The sequence below is a fragment of the Capricornis sumatraensis genome, chromosome 11 (assembly GCF_032405125.1).
Source record: "Capricornis sumatraensis isolate serow.1 chromosome 11, serow.2, whole genome shotgun sequence".
Taxonomy (NCBI): domain Eukaryota; kingdom Metazoa; phylum Chordata; class Mammalia; order Artiodactyla; family Bovidae; genus Capricornis; species Capricornis sumatraensis.
Window position 1 is genome coordinate 43,086,610 of NC_091079.1, and position 22,072 is coordinate 43,108,681.

Here is a 22,072-nt window from a genome sequence, read left to right on the forward strand (position 1 = left end):
AACATCAGTTGCTGGGCAAGTCATTAGAGACAGGCAGACTTTTTCACTTCCTTAGAGTTTAGGGTATCTATAGAATTTGCATGTGGTTAACACAGATACAATAAAGGAAGACCATAGATTGGTTTCCTTGCTTAAAAATAATCACAGCCAAAATAAGGTACAAATACAAATCAGTGTAGTAACAGCCCCTGGAGTGCTGACAGCACCAAATCTCAAGGAACTGGCACTGTCCTGGTCAGCTTTGGAGAGCAACTTCACAATTAAGCAAAGCTGCTTTCCAAAGAAATCTGAAAGCGAAGGTCACAGGGTAAATACGGTTACCAAATCCAGGGATAAATACAAAGACTAGGCTTGAAGTGAAGGCTTAATTAACTTCAACAGAACCAGCCCATGAGATCAGCAAAAGATAGGAGTTGGCTGTAGTTATGAAATATTAAAAGCATTGTGGTAAAGTCTGGCTGAGGTTTGTAAAAATAATCAGCAGTATATTCCAAGGATATTGGAAAGCAATATTGGGCTATGCTCACTGGCATTATACAAAGCCTCAGTGAGACACAGAGAGAGTTACTAAAAGCTCTGAGGCATTTATACTGCAGGAAGGGTGTTTAAGAATTGAGACAGAAGATGCCAAGGCACTTGCACAGAATGAGACTATGTTTAAAGATCATAGTTCCAAGTGTTCTAGTATTCAGGTGACAATCGATAACAGCTAATAGCTATTGATAAACGGTACCATGTAATCATTAAGAGAAACTTTATGACAAGAAGAGCGATTTAACTAGTTATGATGTTTGGGACAGTGATGTTGTCTTGGAACTTTCATAGGAATTTGATTAAAAGAAACTTGCATTTTCAGTTAACAAGTTGCTAGAAGCTTTGTTGTTGTTGTTTTAGTCACTCAGTTGTGTTGACTCTTTGCGACCCCATGGACAGTAGCCTATCAGCCTTCTCTGTCCATAGGATTTCCCACGCAATAATACTGGAGTGTGTTGCCGTGCCCTCTTCAGGGGATCTTCCCAATCCAGAGATCGAATCCATGTCTCCTGTGTAGGTTCTTTATCACTGAGCCACCAGGGAAGCCTGCTGGAAGCGTCTTTGAAGCATATAATCTTCATATATGAAAATTATATGAAAGTAAATATAAAATGATAGGTTTTTGAATTGAGGTGAACTGATCTTTCAAAAATAATCTTCTATAGGGGTTAAAAATGATGAGGACTGCCTAATGTTTCTTCTGTATAAGTGTTAATAGCAACAAGAATTGACAAACAGCAGAAACTTCTTTGACCACCTTCCATGTAACTGGCTTGCTTGACCCTGCTCTCTACTCTCCTTGTGCCCAAACCTAGTAAGGGTATGTGTTCTTGGGGTACCTGCTCCTTTTCACTCCCTCTAGTAAAACTTTATATACATCATGCGTTTTGTTTATTTCAACCCCATTTTGCCTCTGTGATTATTATTATGAATACATGTAAGTTAAATATCATGTAAAACCATCAAATGTGAGTATAAAGCTGAAAGCATTAAATGTCCTGATTAAGATGAGTCACCCAAAAGAAAAATTGCCATCAAATTAAGTGTTGGAGCAAAAACTGATTGTGAAGAAAAAGAATTGTGTAAGTTCAAACACATGCTGAAGTCAGATTGCTCAACTTTAAAGAAACCAAGTTGGCCATTCTGTGGATGGTGCTTTACCCATAGTGTTGACACTGCAACATGTTAATAGCAAAGAAAAGTCCTGCCTTATACTATAAGACCAGTGATTATATATTTACATCTTCTAAGTGCCTAAGGGACTTCCCTGGTAGCTCAGAGGTAAAGAATCTCCCTGCCAGGGCAGGAGACATGGGTTCGATCCCTGGGAAGACTCCCTGGAGAAAGAAATGGCAGCCTGCTCCAGTATTCTTGCCTGGGAAATCCCATGGACAGAGGAGCCTGGCAGGCTACAGTCTATGGGGTTGCAAAAGAGTCAGACATGACTTAGCAACTTAACAACAACAACAAAGTACCTAAGATATCTAGTCTGTTCTATAATTCCCTGCTTTGAGTTTTCTCAGTTAAGTGACTCACTCTGATGACATCAGACACGGACCTTTCCTGAACACCTGGGTGGTTTTGCTCCCTTCCTACAAGAACCACCTCTCCTTCTGTTCTGCATCATGTGTGAAAAGTCAGACCCACTTACAGAACATTATTAAGATCTTAAGTGATTATGAAGATATTCTGGTTTGTCTGAATGACTCCTGACCCCAAAATTTACCTTAGAGAAATGTAACGTGTTTGTGATAAATCTCTTCCAGGTAGTTTCCTTGTATTTTCCTCTTTTATTTTTTGTATAAAAGTAAATTTTAGAGGGACAGTTAAATTAACTAAAGGTTCAGGGTAATTGAATCCTAAGTAAAATTAGTTTTTTCTACTTACTGAGAAAGCAAAACAATGAACTGATGGCATTTCTTCATGTTTAAGTATTAAAATTCCAAAAAGAGTATTATTTGTATATGCCTCCCTTAAATGATTTAATATGATAAAATAATAATTCTGTTTTTTAATACATCCAGTTACATGATGTTTGCTTCTGCCACCGAAGTTCTCTCCTTGGTAAATCATACTATCCTTGGGACAGTGTCTTTCGTATGTTAAGGCTATATATGGCCTGTGTCTAATACATGATTTATGTCCATTATTAAAATTTATTTTCACCAGAATTTAGAGACACTCCATTCAGTGAATAAGTTTCCCACTTAATATAAAGTAATATGTTAGCATTGTAGCCCTTACTGTGGCCCTGATCTTAGCAATAATAGTTAAGACTTATTTAAAATAGAGGCAGTCCTGTAGGTGTGTACAATAGAAAACTGGATATAATTTCTACCCTTTGAAATTATAATCATGATAATCCATATGATCAACATGAAGCTGGGTACCCATCTTACATACCATTGTATTTGTTGACTTAATTCAGATCTTCTGCATGGTTGAACTCAGTAAATATTTATGAAACTGGATTTTTAACAAAATTTTGTCAATTGTATAAACTGTTTCTTTAAATATGAATCTAACAAGTACATTAAAGACCCAACATTCATTTCATCTGTTCAAAACATTTGTTTCACAAGAATAAAAGTAAACTGAAATAAATATTAACTTTGGAGCTATTGAGATGTCAAATATTTGTTCATTTGTGTGCATGTTCTTTATTAAATCCAATGCTTGGCAAAGTATCAATTCAGTTCATAATGTAAAATTTCCCACATTATATTTTATTCTGTAAGTAGGCCGAACTCATATCACACATTTTGTCCATTATCCACCCAAAACCCAAGGTAACCTATTTTCTTAAAACTCCATTTAGTTAAAAAATATAGTGTAGTATTTGAAATGTTTTAGTTTGCAAAAAATAACATTTGAATGTGTTCATCAATCATGATTAGAATATATAGTCTATCAAGCTGTATTTATAACTTTTTACAGAAGAACCCCAACATACTACATATTGCTGTTGCACAGACTGTGTATAATTCAAGCCGAGTCATGTCACCCAAAATGAAAGAACTCAATAATTTAATATCTTAGCCAATGTGTTTTAAACTTTTTGTCAATGAAACACATAAAAATTTTTTTTCAAATTATAGATATATCAAAGAGAGCCTCAGTAAACAGTGCTTAACCTATGACCTGAAATTTTCATCCATTCTTTTTGTTTGTTTGTTTGTTTGCACTGGGTCTTCATTGCTGTGCGAGCTTTTGCTAGTCCTGGCAAGTGGGGGCGACTTTCTAGTTGTGGTGCGTGGGCTTCTTCTTGTGGTGACTTCTCTTGTTGTGGAGCACAGGCTCTAGAGCCCAGGCTTCAGTCATCGTGGCACATGGGCTTAGTTGCCCTGCAGCATGTGGAATCTTCCTGGACCAGGGATTGAACCCATGTCCTCTGCATTGCCAGGCAGATTCCCATCCACTATACCACCAGGGAAGTCGCTTCCATGGTTTTAAGCCCTCTAAATAGATTTCATGATTCTGTTCCCTGGTCACTGTTGGAAGATAGTTTTCTGTAAGTCTCTGTGTTTTCTGTTTGTCTTTCCTTGGACATATTGATTCACTTTTCAAAGATGTTATCTTTACAAGGATTATTGTACAGCAGAGAGCCTGCAAAGACAGAGATGGAATCTCCCTCCAGAGAGAAGGACAATTTGTTTCCTGTGAAAGTGTTAGTCGCTCAGTCGTGTCCAACTCTTTATGACCCTATGGACAGTAGCCTGCCAACCTCCTCTGTCCATGGAATTCTCCAGGCAAGAATACTGGAGTGGGTTGTCATTCCTTCTCCAGGGGACCTTCCTGATCCAGGGATAGAACTGAGGTCTCCTTCATTGCAGGCAGATTCTTTACCATTTGAGCCACCACGGAAGCCCTTTTCCCCTGTACATTATAGTAAAAATAACTGCAGGCAGGCTTACTGGCAATTTTAAGAGAGTCAGGGTCCCTAAGTTCAAAGTTCATCTCCTGTAATACAAGCTACTGTGGGTACAGGAGTCTTGATGCTGTAAGTGTCACCTTGTGGGAATTGGGGCTTGAGAAATGAGTGGGAATGCTGCCACTCTGAATGCTGCCACTGCTTTGTCCCTGAGCCAGGAATCTCATGTCTTCTGCCAGCTTCTGTGAAACTAGTAGGCTAGCTTACTAGCTGCCAGTAGAGTGAAATCCCAGACCTTTCCCCACTTCTGACAGTCATTATCTCCATATTGTCCATTAAGTCATAAATTTTCACAACTTGATTTCTTCACCTTAGTTCCAAAGCAAATAGAAAATGCATTTTTCTGCAGCACAGACTTATAAATAATACTGGATTCTGTTACAAAGTGTCTTCCAGAAGCACTTATTTATTTTTATTTTTTTAGCAGAGCTATGGCTCTTGCTCATCTGTCATCACCCTCGAGCTTCATTCACCCAGGCTGGCCTCAAAGCTTTCATAGTTAGAAAAGACAAGACACACCCAGACTGCTCTAGGTAATAGGGTTTAACAAGAATATCTGCAGTCAAGAAGACGCTCAGCAACTGAGAGTCATTCTGTGTCTCAGTGCTTCTAAAACTGGATCAGCAGATCGAGTACTCCAAGGATGACTCATAATCGTGTAGTCATGTAGAATACAAAGCTCCAGTGACCCAGTTTTTCTTGCTTGCATCATGTTGACAGCAGCATAAAGAGGTCCCTCATACTAACAGCATTTTTCATGCCAAGTTTCTTTTCATGCTAAGTTCTGGATGTACCTATGGGGGTGCACCCGGCACTAGTCAAGTCATTTCAGCCAGGGATAGTAAGGTTACTTTCATTTGACAACCCCATGCTTGGCAGAAACCATAGCTACTTGAAAAAGAACTGCCTAATGTTGCTTCCCTTTGCAGAGAGCCATGGACCACTCTAGCTATCATGGCCCAGGTATTACAGTCCTTCAAGTAACATTCTGTAACATCCTTATACCTTGTTACTGAACATCTGCCAGGTGGACATCCAACCAGAGAATTCTAGGAGTTAAAATGTTAGAAAGATAATTTAGCTCCATCTTCTGGTTTTAAGGCTTCCACGGTGTCTTAGATGGTAAAGACTCTGCCTACAGTGCAGGAGACCCAGGTTTGACCCCTGGGTTAGATCCGTGGGTCTAGAAGATCCCCTGGAAAAGGAAAATGCAACCCAATCTAGTATTCTTGCTTGGAGAATCCCATGAACAGAGGGCTGCAGTCTATGGGGTTGCGAAGAGTCTAACGTGACTGAGTGACTAGACTAACACTTTTACTTTCTTTGGTTTTATGGGTGAATAAACAGTTCTTCCAAAGCCAAGCCAGATTAAAAGCCTTGGCCTCCTACTTCTTCTTCAGCATGATTGACACTGAATGCCTGGATGTGGGTAACATTACTGTCCTTGGAAAGGCTGCAGGAGGGTCTGCCCCTCAAACACAGAACCTGGGTTTTTCGCTCCCTCCCTAGTGTCTGTCCCATGACTTGGCAGGATCTCCCTCTGCCCCACCCCCATGTCTTTAAGAATGTAATTAAATCACTTTAGATTTGCATATAATCTGATTCAGATGGCACTTAAATTTTTTTCTCATTTCTTGAGTGCTTCTGAATGATACCACTTAATTTTAAATATTTTCTGATTTCTACAATGAGTCACTCATTACCATGAACAACCCTGAAAAACAAATTCTCAGGTTTTATACTCTGAGTGTTCTTCAAGCTTGATGTCAGCTATCATAGTGCCCAGGAGATCCCCTTGAACTTTATGCTTGGTGCACCTGCTTTCTTAGCAAATGGGCATCTCGGTCATGTATTTCATCACATCATCGCTCCCTGGACTTCCTCCCTACTGGACTGTGAGCTCCTTGTGGGCAAGACCATTCTGGATTGGTGTCCTGGAACCCAGCACTGCACTTGAGCATGCTCAACAAATGATTTATTATTCATTCTGTTCACCCCTCTCCCACATTTACACAGTCACTGCTTGCCCTCAGATTCCTCACTGGGCCTCAATCTTTTTTAAACTAATTAATTAAAATATGTTTATTTATTTGGCTGTGCTGGGTCTTCGTTGTGGCCTCTGGGATCTTTAGCTGTGGCATGTGGGACCTTAGTTCCCCAACCAGGGATCAAAACCAGGCCCCTTGTATTGAGAGTGGAGTCGTAACCACTGGACTGCCAGGAAGTTTCCCTTGTTCTTTATTTCTTATCTCTTCCTCTTCCCATAGGTTAATAGAGTTAATGGTAGCCATCTTTCTGGTACAACACTTTATCCAAATCTAGCCAAAATATAGTAGGAAGTGAGGCAGGGAGTAGTTTACTGCATTTAGTTTCAAGTCTGCATCTCTTTCTCTTTAATTTCAGACTTCTCTCTTTTAGCCTCTAAAGAGATGGCAGTTATAGCTTTGGAAACAAAAAGCAAACTTATCTTTGATATACATGGAGTAAGTTGTGGCTCCAAATAAGTGAGTGAAAGGTAGACAGACTTTTCAGGATTCCTGATTCTCCAGGATCAGTTCAGTTCAGTTGCTCAGTCCTGTCTGACTCTTTGCAACCCCATGGACTGCAGTACACCAGGCCTCCCTGTCCATTACCAACTCCTGGAGTTTACTCAGACTCATATCCATTGAGTTGGTGATGCCATCCAACCATCTCATCCTCTATCATCCTATTCTTCTCCTGCCTTCAATCTTTCTCAGCATCGGGGTCTTTTCAAATGAGTCAGTTCTTCGCATCAGGTGGCCAAAGTATTAGAGTTTCAGCTTTAGCATCAGTCTTTCCAATGAATATTCAGGATTGATTTCCTTTAGGATGGACTGGTTAGATCTCCTTGCAGTCCAAGGGACTCTCAAGAGTCTTCTCCAACACCACAGTTCAAAAGCATCAATTCTTAGACGCTCAGCTTTCGTTATAGTCCAACTCTCACATCCATACATGACTACTAGAAAAACCATAGCTTTGACTAGACGGACCTTTGTTGGCAAAGTAATGTCTCTGCTTTTTAATATGCTGTCTAGGTTGGTCATAGCTTTTCTTCCAAGGAGTAAGCATCTTTTAATTTCATGGCTACAGTCACCATCTGCAGTGATTTTGGAGCCCAAAATAAAAAAGTCTGTTACTGTTTCCACTGTTTCCCCATCTATTTTTCATGAAGTGGTGGGACCAGATGCCATGATCTTAGTTTTCTGAATGTTGAGTTTTAAGACAACTTTTTCACTCTCTTCTTTCACTTTCATCTAGAGGCTCTTTAGTTCTTCTTGGATTTTTGCCATAAGGGTGGTGTTATCTGCATATCTGAAGTTATTGATATTTTTCCAGGCAATCTTGATTCCAGCTTGTGCTTCATCCAGCCCAGCATTTCTCATGATATACTCTGCATAGAAGTTAAATAAGCAGGGTGACAGTATACAGCCTTGAGGTACTCCTTTTCTGATTTGGAACTAGTCTGTATTTTCAGGATACTAATCAGGAAATTACCAGCAAAATACAATGATTGTAGATAAAGAAAAAGAAGCCCTAGGGGATGTTTAAGTAGCCAAGCTCTTGGAATGCTCACAGGCAGGGGCAGGGCTAACAGAAGGAAGCTGACAGCAAAAGGCCCAGAGGGAACACCTGAGGTGACTGAAGAGTTCTCTTGTGGGAGTGGTTACCTGGGTCTGTGTTGTTTAGTCCCCCAGTCATGTCCGACTCTTTTGTGAACCCAGGCTCCTCTGTGGGATTTCCCATGCAAGAATACTGGAGTGGGCTGCCATTTCCTTCTCCAGAGGATCTTTCCAACCCAGGGGTTGAACCTGTGTCTCCTGCTTATCAGGCATCTCCTGCTTTGGCAGGCAGGTTCTTTACCACTGAGCCACCTGGGAAGCCTGTTGTTGACTAAATGTGCTTTAAATTAAATCCATTTGTCTTATTTATTGGGATGATTATGTGAATGAAAAATAGTGCCTGCCATATTGGTAAACAAAGGATGTTGTAGCCATCAAGGCATCACATTACGGCAGCCCAGTGGTAAGCCCTGCTGGGTCTTAGGATGGAGGTAGGATCCTTGCCTCCTCCATCCAGTAGTTTGCCCCTCAACCACTCCAGATGGTGCCCCTTGAGGAGATTCAGGAAGAGAAAGCACAGGATGCTGGCCCCAGATAGCTGAGGTGCATCTTGAATGATTTCAGTGAACCCAGACTCTTGCGTTTTCCCAAACACAATGTGAAAGTGTTAGTTGCTCAGTCGTGTCCAACTCTTGCAACCTCATCCATGGACTTTAGCCCACCAGGCTTCTCTGTCCATGGGATTCTCCAGGCAAGAATACTGAAGTGGGTAGCCATTCCCTTCTCCAGGGGATCTTCCCAATTGAAACTGGGTGTCGGCATTGCAGGCAGATTCTTTACCATCTGAGCTGATAGAAAAGTGCTTAATGCCTTAACATGAGATGTCTGGTTTTCTTTAATTAACAGTAATCTTTAGATGTTCCAACTACCTGGTCTTTGCTGCAAAAACTCCTGTATTTCTTGGCTTCCTCCACCCACCCACCCGCACCCCCCTCCCCACCCCACACACCACCTTGACTCTTGTGAGGAGTCTCCAAGTTATCTGAGATGCTAAATCTGGGCCTTGAAGTCTTCAGACTTTTTGGAGAATAAAACATAACTCTTAACTCTTAGGTTATGTTTTTTTTCTTTTTCAGTCAACAGTTCTTGAAGGCTTCTAACCTCATCTTCCTTTCTGACTTCCTCAAGACCTGGCCAGATCAGCAGTGATTGACGACTGACTGACTATATGATTCCCAGTGTCTGGAGAGAAAGAGTGGGTAGTGCCCGACTGCATTGACCATATGCAACAGGAGGTGAGATATGTTTTCTCCCTGTCTCAGAGTTTTGGCTGAGATTCCAGGGATGCCCAGAGGATCTCAAGAAAGATGCCAGTCAGAGCATCCCCCTAGACCTACTGTCAGGGTCCCTGGGGGATCAGACTGATCCACCCTTTCATCTGGACCAGGAGCACGATCAGAGGAGAAGATAGTGAGGATTCCTTTACAGCCTCCAGCTAGACACTGTCTTTACCACCACCTTCTCTGCCTCAGACAGAATGATAAGGGTTTGGATGGAACTGTTTGGAGAAAAGAACTTTGAGCCCTAGGATGTGGATCCCAAGGAGGAGAAAAGTCTAAAGATGAGAGCTGAGACTTCCCCAGTGGTCTAATGATTAAGAATTTGTCTTCCAATGCAGGGGGTGTGGGTTCCCATGCCTGGTCAGGGAGATAATTAAGACTTTAAAAATGGTCCACATAAAAAAAAATCTTAAAAATAATATAAGTAAAAAGTGAAAAGATAGGAGGTTGGTGATGAGACCAGAACCAAGAGAGGGGCCTGCATGGATGGGCTAGGACTCGAGTCAGGCAGGCAAAGGCCAGCTTTCTGCCACAGACCATGTGTTTGTCCAGAAAGTGATAGGCCAGTGCTCTCTTGAGATGAGACTGCCCACAGTGACCACGACAGAGGGCCTCTGGGAGGTCAAGCTTCCTTATCAGGGACTGGAGAGCATGTCACCCTCAGCAGGGAATGCACTGATTGAAGGTCCTCAGTTAGGGCAGTGGGGGAGATAAGAAACTTCAGAAAACCCACAGAAGTGCCCCAGGAGAGACCGAGTCAGAACCTGGCTTCTATCCCCCAGAGATGCAACACACACACACACACACACACACACACACACACTACAGCATCAAACACACATACCTCTCTAGGTAGGCCACTGCGTCACACACACCACGCACACACACGCACACACACACATCCGCTTCTCTAGGCCACTGCTCTTCCTCCTGAGAATGAAGGCCACCTGAGTCCCCGCTAGGGGAGCCGACCTGATGTGAGAGAGGTTAACAGCATGCAAGAGGAACTTCCTTAAAGTGGCACAGACCTATATACGCTCCCATGTGTGAAACAGATGGCTAGTGGGAAGATGCTGTGCAACACAGGGAACTCAGCTCAGTGCTCTGTGACGACCTAGAGGGGCGGGATGAGAGGGGGAACGGAGGCTCAAGAGAGCAGGGATATATATGTATATAATTATGACTGATTCGTGGTGTTGTATGGCAGGGACCACCACAACACCATAAAACAATTATCCCCCAATTAAAAACTTTAAAAAATGAAAAACAAAATTTCCTATCTCTGTTAGGAAAAAAGAGGCACTTCCTTGAATGCACATTTTCTAGTTTATCCACATACTGAGGAGCTCTGGCTGGCATGCATTTCAAACATATTTTAAAATGTTTAAATCTATAGGTTGACATGTGCACCGTTTTATTTACATTGATAGGGACTATGTGGAGAACAGGAAGAAAGGTAAAACAGAGAGGGAGAGGGGTAGAAGAGAGGGAGACTGAAGTGGGGAGGTAGGCGTGAGTTACAGCTCATGCTTGTGGTCTCAGCTAATGGCTCAGCCTCACTGTATATTATGGTGAGGGCTTCCCAGGTGGTTCAGTGGGAAACAATCCACCTGCAATGCAGGAGACATGGATTCGAAACCTGGGCCATGAAGATCCTGTGGAGAAGGTAACAAGGCAGGCAGGATCCAACAGTCATCTTTACCAAAGTCAGTTATTTGTGGACCCGGTTTTGCAATTTTTAAATGCAACTGCTTCGATATATCCAAGTATTTAAGCTGGATCCTGGAAGGCATTTCAAGAGGCACCCCAAGTTCACCCACAACACCAGGACTCCATAGAAGAAATGTGGTGCCCATGGCTGGAAAAAGAAGCACATCAGCCTAACAGGTCCAGGGCACTGAGAAAAGTCAAAATATTTTGATTTTTTAAAAAAACAATGCAGAAAATTCAGGACCTTTTTACTTTTCTTCTGGGTGGTCCACTACTGAGTATAAGATTAATAAACACAAAAGAGGATAATCTTGACTCAAATGAAGCACTTGGTTAGCATATAAACCTCCCATGTGGGGAAAGATTTTGTCTCCTTCATGCCCAGGAGACATGCCTTTCCAAGATTTCTCTCCTCTTCATTTCAGGTGTTGGGGTATTCATGCATTTCTCATAAATAAACTGCTAGAATTTTCAGGTGGCTTTGCTGTTGTTGTTCAGTCGCCAAGTCATGTCCAACTCCTTGCAACCCCAAGGAAGCAGCATGCCAGGCTTCCCTGTCCTTCACAGGTAGCTTCACCTATTTATCAGATGTATTTATTCTCAATATAGGACATAATTTTGATGCCATGTTCTCTCTGCTAAACTGGCTTCTAGTAACATCAGACACATGGGAGGCTCTGTATGGGAAGGACATTCCTCAGAGATCAGGATTAACCCAGAGATTTATTTCTTTCAGGGTCACTGATGCAGAAAGAGAAGCTGGTTTAAGTCCAGACAATGTGCTTTAAACACAACACATCTTCAGAGAGCTTGCACCTTCAGTCTAGGAGATCAGAATGACTTGGATCCAGGTAACCACCTGGTGGTAACATAGAAGGGGTTACACAGTGAACAGGAGTATCAACTGCATGACCTTGAACGACCCTGTGATTTACAACTGGGCCCAATACATTCAGTCTATTGATTTTCCTCAGTTCAGTTCAGTTCATTTCAGTCGCTCAGTCATGTCCAACTCTTTGCAACCCCATGAACCGCAGCACACCAGGCCTCCCTGTCCATCACCAACCCCCGGAGTCCACTCAAACCCATGTTCATCGAGTCGGTGATGCCATCCAACCATCTCATCCTCTGTCGTCCCCTTCTCCTCCTGCCCTCAAACTTTCCCAGTATCAGAGTCTTTTCCAGTGAGTCAGCTCTTTGCATGAGGTGGCCAAAGTATTGGAGTTTCAGCCTCAACACAGTCCTTCCAATGAACACCCAGGACTGATCTCCTTTAGGGTGGACTGGTTGGATTTCCTTGCATTTCAAGGGACTCTCAAGAGTCTTCTCCAATATCACAGTTCAAAAGCGTCAATTCTTCAGCGCTCAGCTTTCTTTGTAGTCCGACTCTTACATCCATACATGACCACTGGAAAAACCATAGCCTTGACTAGACACCAAAAGATGACTTTCCAATTCAAGGGGCATTATATGTACATATACATGTGTGTGTGTGTATATATATATATATGTATATATATATATATATATATATATATATATATATATATGAATGGTGATGGAATACTTTACAATATTCCCAGATTGGTTGTTAGAAATGCCCTTATTCTTTTTGAAAACAATTTATTTACATATTTTTTATTTGGGGGGCACTGTGCTGGGTCTTTCACGTTGCATGGGCTTTTTCTAGTTTCTGTGCACAGACTTCTCACTGTGGTGGCTTCACCTATTGCAGAGCATGGGCTCTAGGTGTCTGGGCTTCAGTAGTTGCTGCATGTGGGCTCCACAGTTGCGACTCCTAGAGTCTAGAGCACAGGCTCAGGAGTTGTGGCCATTGTTCTTAGTTGCCCTACAGCAGGTTGGATCTTGCTGGACCAGACCAGGGACTGAACCCATGACCCTTGCATTGGCAAGCAGATTCTTACCCCCTGAGTCACCAGGGAAGCTCGAAATACTCTTATTCTTGAAGCTGATATCTTTTGTATTAAATTTGAGTGAACTAAAAGCTCTTCAAGTACAGATGAGAAAAGCATCTCAAAGTAGGCAGGTAATAGTTAATGGTATCATTTACTTAACATAATATTAATGTATTATCATGCCAGTTGGGTGTTGCTTAAGGGTCATCACCTTGGAGTCAAAACTCTTGAAAGTAGACCAAATAATTTTCACTGAAAGCTCATGAACCACTTTATGAACCACATACACACTTCTTAAATCACAAAGATACTGTTAAATGTGAATTGATTAATGAGCTCCACGAATCTGCTCCCAGAATTCTTAAGTACTGCTCATAAAAAGCTTAGTGTTATGCTGGGAGCATGAGGCACTCTGGAGAGTTGATTCTTGTGTTTCTCATGGAGTGTAGAGCTTTTGACATATTATGCTAGCAAGGCTGGTGCTGTGGTTCAGATGGGTTTTTAATTAAACCTAACAGAGAAAACAAGAATGTTGGATGGAAGAAACAATCACTGAATAATGAAATTTGTGGTAGAAAAATCATAAACTCCACTTCATGCTTGAACTGGGTGGAAAACATTAACAAGTACATTTATAATCAGCTTCAATGACTATAAAACCTCTCTGTATAGAATAAAAGAGATTAGCAAAGCCAAGAAAATTTATCATTTATAATAAGAGACATAAATGGATGTAACTGAGCCTACATAGCAGCTATCAAAAGATCATAATTCTAGCTATTGATATGTGAACAGTTCATCTTCCTTTCCTCTGTATCTTGAATTAATCTGGTATTGTACAGGGAGTGTTAGGTACCCAAGTCTAATACTGCTAACATTTGACTTTCTTATGGGAGAGTATTTCTTCTATCTTTTTCTATATACAAATGTCACAGCAGAGACACTTCATGCTTATCACACACTCAGATCCAGCCTTCCACGTCTCCTTTGCAGTTGCGATGGGACCATGAGTTGACTCTGGCAAATGGGGAGTAGAAGGAAGTGAGCTATTCCACCTTCCTGGTTTTTATTATTATAAATACCTAAAGACATTTTTTTTTAATTTATGTATCTGTTTGGCTGAGCTTGATTTCAGTGGCAGCACTCAGGATCTTCATTCCTGCATGAGGGCACTTAATTGAAGAATGTGAAGTCTAGTTCTCTGACCAGGGATCACACCCAGGACCCCTGCATTGGGAATGCAGAGTCTTAGCTGTTGGACCACCAGTGAAGTCTCTCTTCCTGGCCTTTAAAGTGTCAGAAAGCCCTGTGCCTTCTCTGCCACGTTCCCTTCCATGTGGGTTGGCTTGGCCACGGTTGAGGGGATAGAGCTGCAGGTACAATCAGCCTGGATCCTCGTGTCACTGTTTAGAAGTGGCTTCCCTACACTAGAGCTTCCCTGGTGGCTCAGATGGTAAAGAATCCTCATGCAATGTGGGAGACCTGGGTTTGATCCCTGGGTTGGGAAGATCCCCTGGAAGAGAGCATGGCAACCCACTCCAGGATTCTTGCCTGGAGAATCGCCATGGACAGAGGAACCTGGTGGGTTCCATGGGGTCACAAAGAGTTGGACATGACTGAGCTACTAAGCGCAGCACACAGAGCACTGCAGAGCTAAGGGGCTCCCAGTGAACTGCAAGTGAGCAAAACTTTACATGCTAATCTCCTGTGGTTTCTGTAGATTTGCTATTATAAATTCTTGGGGAAGTTTCCCTTGACTGATAATGTAAACAAAAGTCCCAAGAATCCCTAATTATTTTATTGGTCAGAATTTTAGAAAATTCTTTCTGCAACTGAGGGTTCTGCATTAACCATCTCCTTTTTTTTTTTTTTTTTCGCTATAGAGCTTCCCTGGTGGCTCAGTGACTTTTACGTACATCTCATGGTTGTCAACAGGCCAGTCCCATCCAGATAACTTTTCACCATCCTCAATGGGGATGTCTCCCACCTTGGTAGGGGCCACAACCAAGACAAGCTTTATTTGCCTCATGCTGGGCACCAGGTAGGGAGTGTTAGTGAAAGAAAGTGATGCAATGTCATCTGGCAAGGGAACTCTACTGCAGAAATACTTAAGCGTATGCTCAGTCCCTCTAGTGAGCCATGCAGAGGATGCAGATACCCAGACACAGCTGCATGCACCCTGGCCATGGGAACCTGGCAACAGGACCTAGGAAAGCCCTAGTGCAGCCCCATAAAAATATCAGCGTTCCTTATCAAAACCTACCATGGTGCTCTACACATTTTAGCTGAATACTTTCATTGAGGGAGTACTGTTTAACCCAGACCCCTGTAAATTGACTGTGACTGAAGCCATGAAATTAAAAGATGCTTGTTCCTTGAAAGAAAAGCTATGACAAGCCTATGGAAGTGTTAGTCACTCAGTCGTGTCCGACTCTTTGCGATCCCATGGGCTATAGCCCACCAGGCTCCTCTGTCATGGAATTCTCCAGGGCAAGAGTACTGGAGTGGGTTGCTATTCCCTTCTCCAGGGTATCTTCCTGACTCAGGGATGGAACATGGGTCTCCCACATTGCAGGTAGATTCTTTACCCTCTGAGCCACCAGGGAAGCCCATGACAAACATAAACAGTGTATTAAAAAGCAGAGACATTACTTTGCTGACAGAGGTCCTTATAATCAAAGTTTGGTTTTTCCAGGAGTCACGTATGGATGTGAGAGTTGGACCATAAAGAAGGCTGAGCGTCAAAGAATTGATACTATTGAACTGTGGTGCTGGAGAAGACTCTGGGAGTCCCTTGGATTACAAGAAGACCAGACCAGTCAATCCTAAAGGAAATCAACCCTGAATATTCATCAGAAGGACTGATGCTGAAGCTGAAGGACCAATACTTTGGCCACCTGATGCGAAGAGTCAACTCATTGGAAAAGACCCTGATGCTGGGAAAGATTGAGAGCAGGAGGAGAAGGGAATGGCAGAGGATGAGATGGTTAGATAGCATCACTGACTCAATGGACATCAATTTGAGCAAATTTCAGGAGAGAGTGAAGGACAGAGAAGCCTGGTGTGCTGCAATCCATATCCTCCAACAAAAAAGAGAAGAAGAAGAAAAAAAAGTCGGACACAATCGAACAACAGCAAACATTTGCCAGAGAGCCATAGAAGGTGAGCTGTTTTAAAAAGAAAGCATTTATGTTGTATGTAAAGCACAATGGGATATGAGGCCAGGATGGTAAACGCCCCCAAAATCTGTGGTTCAGAGTTGAAGGAACCAGAGAAATAAACTCAGACTAGTAGACATTCTCATCAAGTATTCTGAGACCTGTCAAGGTCTCAGAAAGTAGATTCAGCTCCAGGGAATAGAACTTGGTCTAAATGCTGAGTGTGCCAAGGAAGTCATTTTCAGCTGAGTCTAAGGAAAAGCCTCACACTGATATAGGTTGTCTCAGGGAATGACATTTTCCTCACCGTGGGAAGAATTTAAATAGGGGCAGAAAGACAACCACACAGGTGGTTGAACTGGATAAATACTAAGATTCCCTAGGAGTGGAAGCGAGATAAGTACAAAATAAGTGTTTATGTTGACTCAAGTTAATACCTGTGATATTTCTGTTCACATAATTAATATGTTTTCCATCTGTGTCTTGATAAACAGGAGAGGTTCTTTCTGTTTGAATCTGCTTAATCCGCTGACAGATGGCTTTGTTGACAATGACACTATTTGCCTCTGACACTGTTTCCACACATTCTAACCATGCAGACACAGTGTTTGCTATGACATCAAAATGAAAGAATCTCTGGTCCATCCCTTCTGTGGCAATAACAATCCTTCATTATAGGCAATAAAGAGGGCAGAGTGCCAAAGAATTGATCTTCCAAACTGTGGTGCTGCAGAAGACTCTTTAGAGTCCCTTGGACAGCAAGGAGATCAAACCAGTCAGTCCTAAAGGAAATCAATACTGAATACTCATTGGAAGGACTGATCTGAAGCTGAAGCTCCAGTACTTTGGTTACCTAAGTCAAAGAGCCAGCTCATTGAAAAAGACCCTGATGCTGGGAAAGATTGAAGGCAGAAGAAGAGGGTAACAGAGGATGAGATGGCTGCATGGCATCATCGATGACAATGGACATGAACTTGGGCAAACTCCAAGAGATGGTGAGGGACAGGGAAGGCTGGCATGCCACAGTCTGTGGGGTCACAAAGAGTAAGACACGGCTGGGTGACTGAGCAACAGCAATCATAGGCAATCATAGACGCAGAAAATATAAAGCATTTTCTGGGCGCCAGGCACTGTGCTAAGCACTTTGCCTGTGGTGCTCTGTTTAATTTGCACTATAATCTATATAGTCAGGACTGTATAACCCCATTTTACAGATAAGGACACTGAGACAGAGCCTCATGAGGTTTACCGAAAGCCACACAACTTAAGTACCAAAGCAGAATTTGGATCCTGGGCAGTCTGAGTTTTAAGCCAGTGCTTTTATCAAAGACACATTTAAAAAGGCAGAATCAAGTGTAGAGGAAAAAAAAATCCAGCAAGTGGTTAAGAACACATGAAATGTGGTCATTTCCCCAAGGTGGAAGGAGAAAAGATCCATGTATTTTTCCTTGAAGATCAAAATAACCCAAGCACGAATGGAAATATTTTTTTTAAAAAAATACTGTGTTTTGCTGAGCTCTTTGAACTCGATTGCTCAGGAAACAAACAAGTTTGAAAAATTGAAGATTTCAGTTTACAGATGATGGTTAAAATTTCATACACTGCATGCCTGTGGAAAATATTTTTCATGTTGAAGGTTTTCAGTCATCTGATAGGATCATGCTACAGTTATGTAATATTTTAGGGTCCTTCAAAGCTGGGCGTGTTGCAGCTCTGTTTCTAGACAGAGGACTCAAGGGTCCACCCAGACAGATCTCACGGGTGGCATCCTTATCCCTCCAGGCTCAGCAATACAATTGTTAATTCTTGGATGGACCTTCTTGTCACAAGTAGATGGTGCAGGTCTGCTATTAATAAAAGTGGATTTAAAAACAAAACTGATAATGCTACTTTTCCACTGTGAAAAAGTCATTAAAGAAAGCTGGCTTGAAAAGGGGCACAATTTTCCATGAACTTAACATTTTCAAAAACATTGAAAAAATATTAGGTCCAGCTGGTTTCTACTTGGGGCCAGAAAGTAAATAGTTTAGGCTTTGTAGGGTCCTGGACAGTCTTGTTGTAATACTTTAACTCCATCACTGTAATGTGCGAGCAGCTGGGCAAGACAAAAACAAACGAGGGGGTTGTATGATGACAAAATTTCATGCTGTTGTTCAGTCATTATGTTGTGTCTGACTCTTTGTGACCCCATGGACTGTAGCCCGCTGGGCTCCTCTGTTCATGGGATTTCCCAGGCAAGAATACTGGAGTGGGTTGCCATTTCCTTCTCCAGGGAATCTTCCCGACCCAGGGATCAAACCCATATCTCTTGCATTGGCAGGCCGATTCTTTATCACTGAGCTATCTGGGAAGCCCAACAAAACTTATGAACAATGCAATTGCTATTGTTGTTATTCAGCCACTAAGTTGTGTCTGACTCTTTGTGACTCCATAGACCAGCTCTCCAGGCTTCCCTATCCTTCACCGTCTCCCAGAGCTTGCTCAAATTCATGTCCATTGAGTTGGTGATGCCATCCAACCATCTCATCTTCTGTCGTCCCCTTCTCCAGTGTCACAAAATAGCATACTTTCCTTTGATTTTTTTTCAATCATTTAAACATGTAAGACTCATCCTTAGCACACAGGCCACACAAAAGCAGGCAGAGGGCTGGCTGTGATCTATGGGCTGGGGTTTTCTGATCCTGGCTTAGCCTGACTTCAGCTCAGCTATATCTTGTAAAAGGAGCCCAGCCCTTGAGAGCCCATAGGCGAGGCTGGTGAGACGGCTCCTGGCACAGCTGCTTCTCTTCCTCCTGCATCCCTTCTTTCCTTTTGTACTTCCCAAAGAATACTGGCTTGCAGCAGGAGAGTTTAATATACACAGCATGTGCCAACTACTTTGATAATTATAAATACTTACCAACGAAGGGGGCACTGGTGAAAGTGTTTGATCCTTGGATCAGGAAGATTCCCTGGAGAAGGAAATGCAACACACTCCAGTATTCTTGCCTGGGAAATCCCACGGACAGAGGAGCCTGGTGGGCTACAGTCTGTGCAAAGAGTCAGACTGAAGTGACCAAGGACACGTGCAATGAGGAAAGTCCATTTCTTTCTGCTGTATCCTCAGTGCCTAAGGTGTGTTTCAGCATGCAATAAGTGCTATGTTTTGCTTGTTGGATGAAAAAAAGGAATGCATATGTGCTGTGTCCAGGGAAACTCACCTTTTAATGCCAGCCAGGTGTTTGCACTCACTCCTCTCTACCTGCCAGCCCCAGGCTCCTCAGGTTTGGGCTTGGGTTTTTGTTTTTATAGGAAGTGTGTGCGAACTTCTGAGCTAGAGACGGTTTCTTGTCAAGGTCTCCTTCTTGCTAGCGGCCTGTATGTGTTTTCTGAAACTTCTCTCTGTGTTCTCGGCCTCTTGTTTCATTCTGGTCCTGTCTGTCTTGTTCTCATTCCCCAGGTTGTAGTCCTCTTGCTGCTGTTTCTGATCCTTTCAGCCTGGCAGATGACTGGACTGGTCTTTGTATGCCTGGCTGGCCTGACCTTTACGACCAGAAGAATTATATTCCAATTAAAAAGTAAATAAAGAAAAGTAAATAAAATACCTGGAGGGCAATATAGATGGCAATATCCAGAACTGAATACCAGCCCCACCCATCAGGTTTTCTCTGCTTACCAGCCTTCTCAGTTCACTGCCTTGAAATCAAGAATCTCCTACTCTTCAAGCCCAGGTTCTTACCTGGGAATTTTCTGTGGAAAGCCTGCAGCAAACCAGACTGCCTTCTCTGGATGCACTTTGAAAACTAAGTGCTACGATGGTTTGGATGATTGTAATAATATCTGTTTACTTCAGATACCTGTAGAACATGATAAGGGTGGGAAATACAAGTAGAGTGGGGAAAGTAAAATAAAAAATGTGATGATGGCACCATGGATGACCGTCCTTGCATGACACTGGCAAGAAAGTGTGGGTGATGGGCCAGAGCCGCACTTTCACTTCTCTCTAGGGCTCCTTCAAGAGCTTTCCAGACCTTAGTGACCAACTCGTGTTTGATTAAAAACATCTCAGATCTTGATAACAAAGGAAAACCACCTGATTCTTGTACTGTAGGAGGATTCTGCCAGTGCTCTGCCTTGAAGGAATGAAAGCTGAAGCTGTTACAATGAGACAAAGGACACACCAGATGATATAAACTATGAGGTGTCACGGATTTCAGTTTGTTTGACAGAGACCAATAGAAACTCTATACTGCAAGGATGATGTTTTACATGTTGCAGTGGCTGTAAAATGCAGTTTTACCGAAACGTTGTATTTAATGGAAAAGGATTTTATAAAGCTTCCATTTTAAAATATAAATTTAAATTTTTGTTGTTGTTGTTTAGTCTCTAAGCTGTGTTCCACTCTTTTGTGACCCCGTAGACTGTAGCCTTCCAGGCTCCTCTGTCTGTGGGATTTCCTAGGCAAGAATACTGGAGTAGGTTGCCATTTCGTCTTCCAGGGGAATCTTCCCAACCCAGGGATTGAACCCACATCTCCTGCATTGGCAGGCAGGTTAAACTTTAAATAAGCTAAAGATGAATAAAACTAAAACCTCATTTTCTCAGTCGCTCTAACCATATTTCAAGTGCTTGGTAACCACAAGAGACGTGCTCACTAAATAGAGACACATTTCAGTGTGATTTACATCTCCTCACTGATCTCATGCTGTGTATGAATGAGCTAAATTTGAAGCACCAAGGAAGGAAAATCTTACTCATGACATAGAAAAATTTTCTATTTCTTTAATTTTGGATCTATGTGAAATGATGGATGCTTATGGGACTTCTTGTGGTAACCATTTCATGGTGGATGTCAGCCAAATTGTAATGCTGTACATCTTAAACTTATGCAACTGTAATAAACTAGAAGAAAAAAAGATACAGGAAAAAAGTCAGTAAGAAACAAACAAGTACCTATGACCTAGAATTAATAAAAGCTGGCATTTGGAAAAAGAGGCACAGATTCTAAATAAATTGACATGTATGGATACATCTGCAATTTTTTAACATATAACTGTATTTATCGGTTGATTTATTTATGGCTGTGCTGGGTCTTCGTTACTCTGAGGGCTTTTCCCTAGTTGCGATGAGTGGGGACTACTCTTCCTTGTGGTGCTCAGGCTTCTCACTGCTGTGGCTTTTCTTGTTTTGGAGCACAGGCTTTAAGGGGCCCGGGCTTCAGTAGTTGCAGCACGTGCGCTCGGTAGTTGCAGTTCCCGGGATCCAGAGCACAGGCTCAGTAGTTGCGGTGTGCGGGCTTAGTTGCTCTGCAGCACATGGGATGTGGGATCTTCCCAGACCAGGGATCAAACCCGCGTCTCCTACACTGACATGTGGATTCTTTACCCTTGAGCTAGCAGGAAAGCCCTACATCTATAGTTTTGATGAATGTTTTCCTTCCTGGATATTTATGTGGTCAGGCTGCTTGTCCTCTTCTGTAACTGAAGAAGGAAAGTATGTAAATGTATTCATGCAGGCTTCAGCTGGCCTCGACTTTATCCCTATAAAATGCTGCTGCCTCTGGAAATGAGGAAGAGAACTCCAGGTTGTTCTAGTTAGGGATTTTTCTAACTTAAACTTTTTAATGTTCACATTTCTGCCACTTAGCCCACCAACACAAGTGCACATCCCAGGGAGTATTAAGAACAAATAATTTTGACAAGAGCTCTTCAATCGTTTTTTTAATCAAAGTCTTCACAATTTAATCTTGGGAATACAGATGTAAGAGATTGGACTAGATATGACTTTACCAGCACTGATTGTGCGGAATTTGTTATGGATTGTTCTTGGCAGATATTTTTAGGCTAAATCTGTTTCTTAGAAAAACACATGGAGGTGCTCCCTTCTTGTTTCGTCTACACAATTTTTGTTAACGTTAATGTGA